This window comes from Heloderma suspectum, chromosome 4 (assembly GCF_057233095.1).
Source record: "Heloderma suspectum isolate Gila_16-S chromosome 4, 16-S_ref, whole genome shotgun sequence".
NCBI classification, from domain to species: domain Eukaryota; kingdom Metazoa; phylum Chordata; class Lepidosauria; order Squamata; family Helodermatidae; genus Heloderma; species Heloderma suspectum.
The window spans coordinates 242,217,639-242,230,510 of record NC_139461.1 but is presented as its reverse complement, the minus strand read 5'-3'; the positions used below and the strand labels follow the sequence as shown (position 1 = coordinate 242,230,510).

The 12,872-nt window shown below is 41.8% G+C and overlaps 1 protein-coding gene across 2 annotated transcripts in view; it reads left to right on the top strand.

Moving 5' to 3' along the window:
* Positions 1-12,872, top strand: part of C4H6orf89 (chromosome 4 C6orf89 homolog) — a 47,677-nt gene that overhangs the window by 17,293 nt on the left and 17,512 nt on the right. The gene's annotated exons all lie outside the window — the stretch shown is intronic.

The following is a 12,872-nucleotide window of genomic DNA, read 5'->3' as shown; positions in this document are numbered from 1 at the left end:
ACTACTACTAAGATCCATAAAGTTTACCTGCAGTAAGCACTAATTGACCCCTCCACATGCTCAAAGACTTTATTTTGTCTTTATAACAATAGCTTCGATTGGCTCCAGTGAGTGTGTTTTGACACATCAGCACAGTTACTGTGCAATGTGGCAACCAGCTAGTGTACATCTTTCACATCCTAAAAGTGGTTCCAGACCACTCACAAGCAAAAATAGTCAGAGACTAGCCTTGTGAAGGATGGCTTAGTCAGCATAGGTATGTTGGCTTATTGATGGGGAGTTGTATAGTTCCTTCTGGATTTTTGAAGAGTGGAAACCAGCCAATTATCATCCATTGTTTAACAAATTTGCACGTCACAGAATTGATGCAGGGTCACACTTGTACCAATCTCAGCCCAGTTTGTGCAAGAGATGTGTTAAGAAAGGAAGGTTCTGAAACAGACAAGTCTGACTAAGGCTGCAATCCTATATTCACTTTCCTGGGAATAAGCCCCATTGAACTCAGTGGAGCGTACCTCTAAGTCAACATGCATAGGATTGCACTGTTACTGAGGTTTTTCTGCACTCCTGATAAGCCTCCCTCCCTCCTAGCACTAGCAGCCTACCCCAGACCAGGGTTTCCAGCCTTTTTTTTTTCTAGTGAACCTCTGCTTGCACGACTGACAGACTAGCAAGTGAAACATTTCCTGGCATGTTTTTCTTATCACACAGTTTTTAAAAATAACAATTGGGTAAATCTGCCCACAACTTTAACTGAACTCAAAGAAGACTTGGATATTTTCAGCAACTGAATCAGGCTTTCTTTCTTTCTGGGTGGCTTCTTCAGGATGCAGAAACACTGGCTTTTCACCTCCAATATCAAGTACATATGCATAAACGATATCACCAACACCTGCTGTGGAATTATTTGTATGCTAATGCATTGTATACTAAAATGTTAAAATCTTGGAGGTGTGCTGTGTTCTTCTCCCACTTAGCAAAATATTTAAAAGGTTTATTTAGTTGCGCTTGAAGTATTTCAATGAAGACAATGCGCACAGAAAGTGAGTCTGACCAAAAGCGCCAATGGCAATGTGAAGTAAGGGAGCTCCTCCTTGGTTTGTGTTTTGCTGAAGTGATGGAAATGTGTAAGTCAAGAAACAAACAATCCACATTTCTGTCACCAAAAGAGAGGAAGGCACTCCAAGGAAACCCGAAATGAACCTAGCCCTTTCTAGTAGAACTTCATTTTCAGTTGCTTCAGGAAGGTCTTGGAGTGGATAACCCTGACATAATAAGCCACCAAGACTTAATATAAACCAGACATGGGTGTGGGCAAAACTGTCTGAATTGTAGCTAGCTGAAAGGTCATCGCAACTGTGCTGCCTTCTCAGGCAGATCAATTAAAAATCTTATCAGTGCTGCATAAGTTGTTTTTAAAAAAGTACTTGTATTATTCCTGGAAATGTGTGGTACATTGTCACAAAAAGAATAAGACTTGAGCATAAACGTGCCTACTTTCTACTTCGTGACTCACGTGTTTACATTCTACTTACCACGGTGGCGTTTCTACAGATAATTATGACCCTAAGTTTAATGTGTGGAACTTTATTTTATTCACTATTTTATATCCTGCCCTCCTTCCAGTTCTGCAACATAGGGCAGCTAACAGCACAAACACCAAAACAATAATCAAATCTAAATATAGCATCCTTAAAATCACAATACAATCAAAGAGCAGCAGTAACTCTCCCTAGGAGTTTAGGAGCACCTAAACTACTTCACATCAGAGTCCAAATGACTGAATAAATAAAAATGTCTTCAATCTTTGTTTGAATAATTGGACTGTGGAGGCAAACCTGATATTACCAGGGGGGGATTACCATAAATGGGGTGCCACCACAGAAATCCTCTGTCTCATGGCACCACCTTCCTAGCTTCTGCTATTGGTGGGACAATGAACAAGGCATCTCCTGCTGATCATAAAGCATGGGCCAGTTGGTAACAGGACAGGCACTCCTTCAAGTACCTTGGTCCTAAGTCATTTAGGGCTTTATATGCCAAGCAAGACCTTGAATTGGGCTCAGTAGCTTATTAGCAGCCAGTGCAATGCTTTCAGGATTGAGGTGATACGATCCCTCCTTGCTGCTCCCACCAACAGTTAGGCCGCAGCATTCTGCACCAGTTGCAGCTTCCAAACCATCTTCCAGGGTAGCCTCACATAGAGCATACTGAAGTAGCCTTATATGGGATGACTGAGTCTATCCCAGTGACTCAGCATGAATCATGGAGGCCAGGCTATCCTGATTCATAAGCAGCTCTAGCTGGGCATAGGTGTCCCTCACCACTGAGGCCACTTTCTAGTGACAGCTTGGAATCAAGGAGTACCCCTAAGCTACGCACCTGCTCCTTCAGGGGAGTGCTATCTTATCCAGAGTAGGCGGTCTCTCTAATTCCTGGACTTGAGAACCACCAACCCACAGGATATCTTGTCAGGTTTCAGCTTCAGTTTATTGGCCCTTGCCTAGTTTGTCACTGTTTCCGGAAACCAGTCCAGCACTTGCCCAGCCTCTCCTAATTCTGGTGGAATGGAGAGAGAGAGAGAGAGAGAGAGAGTAAGCTAGGTATCATTTGCATATTGATGACGTTGCACCCCAAGACTCTGGAGGACAGCTCCCAGTGATGAGATAGAATAAAACCTTGCAGCAGAAATGCCAAAGGGCTGAGGAGTAGTCTCCCAGGGTCATCCCCTGGTAATGACCCTGCAGATAGGCTTGGAACCACTGTAACACAGTGCTCCCAACTTTCAGAACCACTCCAGAAGGATGCCATGATCAATGGCATTGAAAGCTACAGAGGGATCACAAAAAGTCAACAGATCATCCATTTCATCCAGGAAGAATTGCAGTTAGGCCTGACAAGGCAGCCTTGGCATAGAAATTCAGGTTCCCTAAGACCACCATTATGGCGTTCTCCAAAACCATGCCAAAGACCGGCTCAGTCAGGGAGGCTCTTGGGCAGCACGGTAAACAGTCCAGTAACAGCATCCCTATCCTACCTCTGCAGTCCAGCAGTAGGTACAGCCCTCACATCCAGTGCCCAAGAGGGCTAATCTGTTGGTCAAGATGAAATTTTTATGGTTAACTGGAACACCACCTAAGTTTTGGCCATATATAGGGGACAAAACAAGAGATAGTGGCTGCTGAAATCTCATGCATGTCTTCTAAGAAACAAAAATGTTTGTTACGTGCACATGGAGGGAGTGTGTAATTTATTCTTTCCCCACCAATCATTTTTCTCAAAAATTACACTGCCCAACTGCTTCCTTCTCTGCACAGTTCCAGATGCATGTTTAAAAATGCATCTGGAGCCTGTCAGGGAAAAAATAGCTGGGGGAACAATTTGGAGTTAGAAAAGTGCCAGTGCAGAAAGAGTTAAGTGGCTCCTATGCCGCCTCTCCAATTGAAATGGAAACCTTCCAATATTGCTTTTCATTAAAACAGACAAACTATACAAAAACATTGGGGTTCCATTACACATGTAATGTGTAGTTTGCCCCTTTGAGTGCCAGTCCTGTGCATCGTTACTTGGCAGCAAGTCCCATTTTATTCACTGGGACTTATGCCCTAGTAGGCATATAAAGGATTGCAGCCCAAATGGTTTCATAAGTATTCTTACATAAATATTGTTACATGAGAAATGAGATTTCTGCTCAGACATTGTCTAGCAAGGCCCTGTATACCAAGGCAATGACTTTTCGGGCTGCCCTACACGTAATTAATTGCTTAATCACGCTCTAACCCCATGCAGATGTTTCCCTCAAGTATTTTATCAAAGCATGATGGCGGGGGGGGGGGAAGGATGGTGCTGGGCTGCACTAACTAGCCCCTTCCTCACATTGGGTGCACTGACTAGCCCTGTCCCCTGGTGGCCAAGTATGCTGCAGGGATGTCTGCTGGGAGCTGCTCATGTGAATGCTCCTATGCCATTGGAGTTCCCATGTGGTCGAGGTTCCTGATTGAGTGTAGGCCTTTGTGTATATAGCTGTGCAGACACAGACCCCCTCCCTTTAGATGTTCTTGCTAAATGTGTGGATGCTGTGGGGTGGGGCTAGTCAGCACAGATCTCCTGTGTGAGGGATAGAGATGTAAAGGCTTAGGGGGACCCCCCCATCAGGAAAAAAACAGTCCGTCTGTCCCCAATTCACATAATTATGGGGAAAAAGGTTATGTTTGCCCCACTTTTTCTGTTTTTTCCCCCAGGCCTTCACATCTCTAGCAAGGGAAATGTCCGCATAGGGCTGTCAAAAGCTAATTGAAGGGAAAATGAAGGAATAGGGCTATCTAGTCCTATTAAGTATCTTGAGGCCACCTCTGGAAGAGGATCAGGGGTAGCAAGCCTTTGGAAGATAAGGGTGTTAAGTATTGCATGGGTGTCTTGATATATTTTTGAAGAAAACCCTGATGGATAGTGTATTGGCTAGGGCTAATGTGACTATGTATATTTTGATTCTTTTCAGCCTTGCAACTGTCAAAGTCTTGGCAACTCCCTATTCCACAAAACCTGTATTTTAAATATGCTTAGCTCACTATACCTTTCCCTGTCTTTGTGTTAGTTGGCTGTATAGGTCCTAGCCTTGTAAGTCATTCCCTGCAACTCTTAAGCTGGGAGATAATAGAAGGGGGTGAAGGCTGCTGCCATATCAACCTGTGTGCTGCAGATGGAATATAAAAGACAATACAAAGAAAGAGCAAATGTAGCTAAGCAGCTTTACTTTGATGGAGAGGAATTCTGTTGAGAGACTGACTCATGCCAGATGTCAGGTATCTTGGAAACACTGTTTATATCTGTCTGTTGCTGCATTATAACTTCAGTACTTAATTGGTCCTCAAGAATACAGAAGTTGGTCATTCCTGCTTTAGAAAGAAGTTGTCACAAGGATTTATTTATTTATAAATGATGTTACCATATCTTTCAACTCTTTAGAATGAACTAATATCAATCACAGTCAACATAAAACAAGAGCGAATGGGAATTCCAGAATCAAGTGGCTATGACCCAAACGTTTCTGGTACTGGTAGCAAGTAATCTCACTTCAGGGGGTGGTAGCACCCATAGAAATATCTCATTTTTTGATCTCAACACAAGAAGAGGTGCATACAGGAGAAGATGTTTTGATATTTATTAGGTATATTTACCTTTTCAGGAGTTTGAAGTTTTCACTATTATCTACTGCCAAGATAGTTAACAAGACCTTGGAATATTTTGGCTCTTAAAATTGGGGAATAGATTAGTATTCTCTCTTATAAGGTCTGTCAGCTTCTCCTGTTCACATTCCTTGCAGATGAATATTATACAGAGTTGCATTAGCCACCTTTGAAATAATAAAGTCCTCTATCACTTGTCAGCAGCTGTGATTGCTGCTGTTTTTTGCCATTAAAAATAATATCTGGATTCCGTCCACCTTAGGAGAAAGAAGGCATGATTTTGTAATAGTTGAAATGTAAGCACTCTGTGTCCTAATTTTAGTTAGTGGGACCTATATATTCTTATTGTCTCTGGACATCTCATCCATGGTATTGAAAACACATTATTCTGGAATCAGAAATCATGGATGGCATAGTCCAAAACTGCTTGTGAAAAGTTTGGTCAGTCTGAGTCAGTCAAAGCCTCAGAATTGGAATGCGTATGGAAACCCATTTTTTATTTAAAGAGACTAGACCCATCCTTCTGTCACGAACAGTTATTATGTAAAACCCGAAGAGAAGTAGGGTTATTTGAGGATGTGATTACACTTAGCATGAGGATATGTTCTAGTGTATAGTCCTCCATTTATTTTTGTGAAGGAGCTGAAGGTGACAGTAAAATGGAGATATGCCAACAAATATTGGGTCCTTCCATATTTCTGAATTCCTATGACATAGCAAATACAGAACAAAAATTAATAATATCCACTTTCACATGTGTATCTCCTTCTCTGAGATTGTTTGGGGGAACAAGAAATGGGAATTGTGGTGGTGGTGGTAGGAAACAGGATAGATTCCTGGCAAAGAGTCTTGAACAGTTTTAAAGGTGCATGATTTAAAGTGATGGGGAGAAATTACACTAGGGCACTTTCAGTTGACCCATCAGCAATATGCCTTGTCAGCAATAAATGGCAATTGAGGTCTGAAGGGTAATAGTTGATAGAAGCAGCGAGGAATGTCTTTGCATTTCAGAACCCTTAAACACTACCTCCAAGCCCTAATTTATGAACAAGGGTGCGGTTAGCAAGATCTATTCATCTGGGATAATTCTCAGCAAATCTCTCTCTTTTTGGCTGCCTAGTTTAGCTTTGAGGCATGGTTGACTTCCAGCCAATTTCTAGAACCCCCTCAGACTTAAATCCATTGGATAGTCTCAATTGGGTCTACTATAAAGCATGCACAAAGATTCCCATTACAGATGATTACGTTCTTTCTAATTCCCACCAGAAAATACTGGTGCCTCAAGGGGATGTTGTCCTTTTGCATCAGCCCAGCTGCAGCATCCTTACACCATTGTGGAGTGAACCATAACCTGATGCCCCAGGGCTCTCATCCAGTTTTTATAATGTTGCCAAGTGTGCTGAATCTCATTGTAAACAGCCTTTTTTATTATTATAACCTGAAGACTAATAACAGACACATGTAGATGTGCTGACACATATTTTTAAATGGCCAGGCTGGTTTTGTAGAGATGGGCGGTGCAAGTTCTTAACAGATGGCTTTGTTTTGGATATTGTTCAGTAGTTGAATTGTTTGCTTGAAATTTCAGAAAGCAGACCAGCTCCACATTATTGTGGGAATCTGGAAAGCCAAAAGTTGTCTCCTCGTTTTGCATTTAGAATTGTGGGGTGTATTTATCTGGCCATAAAAGATGGGTTTACAGCTGGTCATATGGGGGTGTTTCATTGGGAAATTCCCACCTAGAATAAGGTTTGCCATGCAAAGCTTAGTGTTGGATGCTTTCTAAGCAATTTTTAAATAAATTCTTGAGCATTCTATAGTATTTACAGATTAAATTATTAAGCAATTAAGTTCATTACATGTGTGGAAAACACATTTTTAACTTTTGGTTTTAGAAACAGGTTTTGAAAACATGTTTTCTGCATTTCTTGGTGGTTCAGAGAAGTTGGAAGAGGTCTGAACTCTCCCCAAATGTCAGCACGTGAGAGTTTACCATGGTTGCTATTGCCCTACAGCCCTACCCTCTCTGCATTCTTTTCTTTGTTTGCCCTCTGTGATTCCATTTTGCCTCCACCCCAATCCCAATTCAAACTAGATTTTTTGGAGATGGAATAAACGAAATAAGTAATTTATTTTATTCTGTACATAGAATGAGTTTTTTCTTAGATGTGACTAAGAAAGTGGTAATTTTGGCATGGTAATGTTCAGCTTTGCAAGACTGAGAGGGAGCATTTCCTTCTTTGCTTCAGGATTGGTATGTTTATCTTATGTAAAACATAATAGTATTATGTATCCCTTTCTTTTTGTTGTTTTTGGACAGTCTGATCATATACCAAGCATGTATATGGTATAAAAAATCCAGTTTGACATCTGGTTTGCACTGAACCATGTCTATTGTTATTCCAGCCAACTGGGGTGATTTGAGGTTGACATTAGAACTCTTGTGACTTTTGAAATTTGAGATTTAAAAACATTGCATTTCTTTTTAATTAACTACTGATGTCTGAGCCTTTTGTGTTTATGCTGAAGCTCAGTCTTTGTCTGTAATCGTAAGAGCTAAAACCTTTCCCCCCAAAAATGGAAGCTGAGAATTTGAAGTAGTTATTGATTACACATAACACAGAAGTCTCTGAATCTTAGGTATAACTGCGGAATGGATTTAACACTTAATATCCCTCTGCTGAGGCATGATACATTGTACTAAAACCAGTTCTAGAGTTACTTTATCAACCTCACTCCTTTGAAAACCTCCAGTGATAAAGGAGGACAATGAGGTCTTTCCCTTCTGGTCACACAAGCTCGAAATCATAGGGGGATGTGTTTAAGCTAGAAAAAAAGGACTTGTTTCTCAGTTCTGTGCTTCAATCACAAAACCAGTCTGCTTCCCTCAAAGGTGAAAGATTCATACCATCCAGATCTCTGTAGGTTAATTTAGGTGACTTGTTGATGCAAAATGTGTTTAGCTGTGTGTGTTTTTTTAAATTTCTAAATGAAGCCAGAGATGGAGTTTCTACTTTTGAGTGAGTCCAAAACATGATTTAGTTTCTTTAACGGAAATGAAATCTATATGTATTTCATACATTTCCCCTTGCAGAAAAATGATCTGCTCTTTATAATGATTGCTTTATATTCCACTCCCCGTGCTTTTTTGTTTACTTGAATACAAATAAGTTGTAAGAGATCTCCAGAGCAGTGACTGCATTAAGGATATCAGTTGTGAGCACTATATGGTCATGTTCTGTGTTACAGCATGTATGCTAGCTGGGAGAAGTTCACTCCTGCTTAGAGCAACGTGGGCTGTTGCAGAACACAGTACAACTGTTTTTCGTTGGCGCAGGCTTTTGTTTTGTCAGGCCTCTATATAATCTTAGTTCTTCTTTCAAGAATGTTAGTATTGAGTTGAATGTGTACAACGGCATAAATCTAGCGAAGGTAGACATATCCCCTGTAGTGATCTCATCTGCTAGCAGAGAACTTTACTCCTCTTGAATTAAGTAAATCATTTGGCACAGGATACCCCAGTGCAGGCACGACACTTGCACCTAGTCATGCCAAGAAACAGTGCAGGCTGTTGCCAAAGCTATGCAGGGTGGATGCATATTACAGATTCTGCAGGATGGATAATCAAAATATGAGCCAACCTGTGGAAAACATGTGGTGTTGGCATGGAGTTGCTGAGCTCCTGACATGAAAAAAGCTCTACATTCGATGTTAGTTGAGCTAATTTGTTGCATGATAACCCATATGGAATTTTATATATGTATGTATGTATGTATACACACACACACACACACACACACACAGAGAGAGAAATGATATCAGTGTGGGAAGGGTATTCGACTAAGATTTGTATTTCACTTCCAGTTGTGATTTGTCTGTCCAACTTCCATAGAATTCTGTGCAAGTTTCTTCACATAGTCCAGGACCCAAAGAGCTACTTTAGTTACACCCAAGGGACTGGGTATACCCTGTGTGATTTTTGAACTTCTGCCATCTCAAACTGCTTTCAATGTCATTTCCATTTTGAAAGCAATTTGGCATGTGGCACAGAAGCTTCTGTTTAAGCAATGCCAGTTGAAAGCCCTTGTGGGACTGGTTTGTTTGTTTAAAGTATTTATATCCCACCTTTCTGTCCCACACAGTGGGATTCCTAAGGCGGTTAACAAACAATACTTAAAACACAACATTAAAATAGTAACAAATTAGATAATAAATGTGAGCAAAAATGGAAACAGCAGCAAAAAACAAACCAATGAGCAGAGTCAACTTGGACCAAGGAACGGTGATGGTGGGGAGATGAGGACGATGACAGTTTTAGTCCTCTGTGCCAAAAGCACAGCTGAAACAAAACAGTCTTAAATAGGCATTGAAATGTCAACAGAAGAGGGGCCAATTGAGCCTCCTGGGATAAGGAGTTCCACAGCCTTGGTGCATCAACCAAGAAGGTTCTATCTTGCACACTCTGCACTTCTGTTAGTAGCAGAGCATGAAAACATTAAAAACCTAATTGGGTGGACAAGATTGTGTGGAAGAAGGTGGTCCTTTACATCACAGTCCCAAATTGTTTAGGGCTTTAAAGGTAATGACAGACACTTTGAATGGGGCTTGGAAACAGACTGGAAGCCAATGAAGACTGAACAATATCCGAGTCATATGCCTCAAAACACAGGCCCCAGTCAGAACTGTAGCTGCAGCAGTTATGCAAAGTATTTTGGGGTGGCTTGGTCTTGAATGGGCAGTTAAGACCCATTAAGTTTACAAAATGATCTTTTGTAGATGAAAACTGCTAGGACTGGTTTGTTGATATATGGGTTAACACAGCAGCCTACATTTTTGGACTCTCCTTAGGGGCATGGCTATGGGAACTGTCAGGATGAGCGCCTACACTTCAATATTTACCACTACGCTATTGGACATGGTATTTCTAACTTTAATTCATTTAACATTAACTTGCAGTAGTGCACATACCAGGTGGCCCAAAAGTAGGTAAACAGTTGTTTAGAATGTTGATGGGAGGGGGAGAGAATGTGTGAGTAGAAGATCTATTGGTGGAGTCAGAATGACAGTTGGGAAGAGGGAGTGACAGGGAGCGACAGTTAAATCAGTTAAGTGTAGAGAGTGAGGGGAGTGAGGCCCTTAAGTAGGTATACAGTTGTTTAGTTGTTTAGGTGTTTTTTTTACTGATATTATGAATGATGGCAGAGAACTTGAGTCAAGAACAAAGAAAGTGGATTCTGAAGCAGTACTGGAAGACTGAACATGCCGAGCGGGTGCGTGGAGCATGGCAAGAAGCATCTGACACTCCTCCACCAACACGTCTGACAATTTATCGTCTTAGAGATAAATTTGAAGCAACAGGTACAGTGGCTAATGCACCGAAATCTGGACGTCCTAGGATGTCTATGACAGAGCAAAATGAGATGAGAGTCGCTCTGACATTTGTGAACAGTCCGAAAAAGTCCACATGACGTGCGTCTAAGCAGCTATCCATACCCAGAACGTCCTTGCAACGCTTAATGCGTAAATTGAAATTGAAGCCATATGGTCCAAGACTGTTACATGGTCTTCTGGAGGGCGACCCAGACCGTCGCTTGCAATTCTGTGAGATGATGCGTAACTAAATCTCTAACAAACCAGACCTTCTTGATACGATCATTTGGTCAGATGAGGCTTCTTTCAAGTTGTCAGGCCACGTGAACAGGCATAACTGTGTGTATTGGGCAGATGAAAATCCTCACTTGACTATCACATCTCAACTGAACCAGCCTGGCGTCACAGTGTGGGGTGCACTGTCCAGTGAAGGTATTGTAGGACCGGGTTTCTTCGATACAACTGTGGATAGTAACAATTACCTAAACATGTTACGCGACGTGATAGTGCCACAACTCAGAACCAGGGCTAACTTTGCTGAACTGCTCTTCCAACAAGATGGGGCACCTCCTCATTATGCTTTTGCAGTAAGGGACTATCTTGACAACACCTTCCCACAGCATTGGATCGGACGACATGGCAGCATTGAATGGCTGCCATGTTCACCCGACTTAACACCAATAGACTTCTTTTGGGGGGGTGTAGTAAAGAATAAGGTTTTTGAGAGGAATCCCTGGACAGTGGACAATTTAAAAGAGTTCATCTCAGAAGCATTTATGGACATTGATGCGGACCGGAATTTGTGTCGTACTGTGTGTCACAGTGTTCTGGACAGGTTTGAGGAATGTTGCAACGTTGATGGAATACGTTTCGAGCACTTACGAGATTAAACAGTGTTAAATGTAAATGTAATAAACAATATAATAAAATGCAAATAAACTATACTGTATACCTACTTTTGGGCCAACTCTGTATCTTCACATGCCAGCTTAAAAGAGATCATATACATGCAAGAGATTTGCAAAGTCATGACTAACCTAAAAGAACCATTACAAATGAGCTGCAGTTGCCATGACAGAGAGACTGGATAGCTGAAGTAACGTTACTCTGCAGAGAATACAGAAACCATATCAGTTAAAAAATCTACCAAAGGAGGATTTCTTCATGTTGTTTCTAAGCAGTACACTTCTTTGCCAAAACACCAAGACGGCTCTCTTGACCATCATTAAACAGCGTAACCCCACTTTTTATCTATTCTGGCTCCAGAATTAAAGTTACCTTGTCTTGCTAGCTTCAAAAGGAACCAAGATTCTCGAAATTGTGTTATTTCTTTTCCCCAGCAACCACAGGTGTAGACTGTTTTTCCATACAGATCACCAGACAATTTTTTTTCTCTCTGATGTTTACTATTCAATAATTATGAATCTCTTCACAGACAACAACAAATTTAAGACATGGCAAGGAGCTAGTTTTATAGGAAAGGTGCAACCTGAAGATCTAAGGGAGCCATGAACTTAACATGTATCCAAAGAACCCACAACTGCACACAAACTGTGCCTTTATCCTGGAGGAAGGTGGTCCTGGCCACAGCCCCACAAGCCTTGGTCATACCCAGGATGGATAATTGCAACACGCTCTATGTAGGACTGCCTTTGAAAAACATTCGGAAACTTCACCTGATACAAACTGCATAACAACAGGGAGAGCTCACAACTATGTATTGTTTCTGGGAACATTCATTTTCTCCCAGCTACTATGAGGATTGCAGCTAAGCTCAGAGGGAACAGGGAATTCTGAGGGGGTGGGGTGGCAGATGATGTATGTGTCTGTGCTAACAGAAAGTACCAGCACTGCATCTCTGCGAGCCCTGGTTCCACTAGACCTCTGAGCATGTCTATTCCAAAGAGTGACAAGCGGAGCCATCCAAGAGCTGTATTATCTAGATTACTTGCTTGAATGGTCTGTGCCAGCCAGCCCAACCTGGTGTCCTTCAAATGTGTTGGACTACAACTCACATAATCTCCAGCCAGCAAGAGGCATGTGGAAGAGGCACTTGACTCAGCTGGTGCTGGGAGGAGCTGCTCTTCTCAGCTCCGGCGGAGTCCCTTTCTCGATCCTGGGAGGGACATGGAAGTCCATGCCTCTCCCAGCATGGAGAAAAGGCAAAATGCCCTGGGGGTTGGTGGGCATAGCCAGGCCCACTGATGTTATCAGGTCTGCATAGGGTCCTTTACAGTTCTGCACCCCTGTTCTGCAGCCATAACATATTTTAGAATAATGCAAATACAGCACTTCAACATCTTGTCCACCAGAACC